The 2,278-nt window shown below is 41.7% G+C and overlaps 1 pseudogene; it reads right to left on the reverse strand.

Moving 5' to 3' along the window:
* Positions 1 to 744: 744 nt before the first annotated feature.
* LOC122893580 lies at positions 745 to 1,646 on the reverse strand (annotated as a pseudogene).
* Positions 1,647 to 2,278: the final 632 nt, after the last annotated feature.

A 2,278-nucleotide genomic window follows, 5' to 3' on the forward strand; every position in this document is an offset into this window, starting at 1 on the left:
TATTTTTAAAGTTTTTATTTATTTATTTGACAGAGAGAGATTACAAGTAGGCAGAGAGGCAGGTAGAGAGAGAAGGAGGAGGAAGCAGGCTCCCTGCTGAGCAGAGAGCCTGACGCGGGACTCGATCCCAGGACCCCGAGATCATGACCTGAGCCAAAGGCGGCGGCTTAACCCACTGAGCCACCCAGGCACCCTGTACTCAGTATTTAATGCATACTTATTTATGTATATCAACGTATTTGACAAGCTCCTACATTCTCTTTGTGGTCTAGATATTTACCAGTTTATAAGATCTTTGTACCCTTATACTGGTCATCCTCTTTTTCTAGAATTTTCTGTCCGCATGTAATTCCATGGGTGTGTTTTTCAAGTTGTCTGGATATCAGCTAACCACTGCTCTAAAGACCTTGCTTAATAACCCAAAGCAAAGTAACTAGCATCTCCCAGTCAAACTCTATCATAACACTATTTTATATTTTCTTCAGAGCACTATCTCTTTTGGATATTATAGCTTATTTTGAATTTAATAGTTTAAACTTTGTTTATCTACCTGAATATAACCCTAGGAGACCTGGAATCTTTCTGCCTTATTCACATAGCTAGAACAGTGCCTGAAAATTGCAAGTACTTAATAAATACAGTATTTGCTAAAATGACTGAATGATTCAGTGCATTAATGTATAAGTGATTTAATCAATTCCAGCTGGATTTTCTCTTGTTGTTTGTCCCATTCTTCTATTTCATTCAGCAAACCATGTGATGGCTCAATAACCTTCTCACGGAAGCTTTCACTTCCCTGTTGTGCAAACTATAAATCACAGGGTTCATCAAAGGAAAGATGACCATGTGAAAGAGAGAAACCACTTGGTTATCTGGGAAGGCTCTGAATAGGCAAGTATAGATGGCAGGTCCAAACATCAAAAACACAATGATAATGTGTGTGGAAAGAGCCTTATTCTTCCCTTCAGAGCAATGTCCCTGTGCATAGCAGAGGATGACTGCACAGGAGGCCAGAAGTCCCAGGATATACAGCAGAGTGAGCAGGCCACTGCTGGAGAACATCAGGAGCTCCACCACAAAAGTGTCTGTGCAGGCCAGTTTTGATGACCTGTGACACATCACAGAAGAAGTTATTCAGCTTGTTTGGACCACAAGGCAAGCAGAGAATAGGGCTACTTGTACTGGAATGAGTGAATCCCCCAAGCCACAGAGCCAACAGCAAGGCATAGCAGACTCTAGGGTTCATGACCATGGAATAGTGCAAAGGATGACAGGTGGTGTCATGGTGAAAGGCCATCACAAGAAAGAACTTCTTCCCTGTCCACAGAAAGTGCAAGAAAAAGAGCTGGGTGATGCAGCCTCTGTAGGGGATTGTTTTCTTCTCAGAGAGGAAGTCCACCAGCATCCTCAGAGCCACAATGAAGGAATAGGATGCATCAAGGAAAGCCAAATTGCCCAGAAAGGAAGTAGAATGGGGCTGTGAGGCCAGGGTTTGATCTGATGGTGATAATCATGAGGAAATTTCCAGGAAGGATGATGAGTTAGAAAACTAAGACTAACATGAAGACTAGGAGTTGAGCATGTTGAGACTGGGTTAGACTGAAGAGGATGAATTCTGTCACCATTGTGCTGTTCTCCCTCTCCATCTCTCCTCTGTCTGTAGGATAACAAAGTATTATCTGTTATAATCACCTTTTCATCTTTTCCATAGCTCTTCTCCAGGTAAATACATTTACGACATCCAACACTTGTGTAGCTGAAAAAAATGCATGTCCCATAAGGGCCTTGTGTTTTGAGTTGACCCTTCTACCCTCCATTTCTTGACCCATCCCTAAGATGTTTTTTTTTCATAATCATACTCTCATTCCCATTTAACCATGTGCTTCTATATAATTATGCTCTTGTAGGACTCTGGGCTACTTTGCTTGAAGAATAGTGGAAATTTCCTGATGAAAACAGAACTTAACCATTATTAAATTTGTTAGGTGTGTTGTTTTCTCAGTTAGCTGTGGTGCCTTGTCTCTAATGTTTAGGTTTGTTGCTGGGTTTTGTCACTTTTCTTCATTTCCATAGAGCAAAGTACTTTTTTTTCCCCAATTTATTTATTTTCAGAAAAACAGTATTCATTATTTTTTCACCACACCCAGTGCTCCATGCAAGCCGTGCCCTCTATAATACCCACCACCTGGTACCCCAACCTCCCACCCCCCCGCCACTTCAAAGCCCTCAGATTGTTTTTCAGAGTCCATAGTCTCTCATGGTTCACCTCCCCTTCCAA

This window comes from Neovison vison, chromosome 13, assembly GCF_020171115.1.
Source record: "Neovison vison isolate M4711 chromosome 13, ASM_NN_V1, whole genome shotgun sequence".
Taxonomy (NCBI): domain Eukaryota; kingdom Metazoa; phylum Chordata; class Mammalia; order Carnivora; family Mustelidae; genus Neogale; species Neogale vison.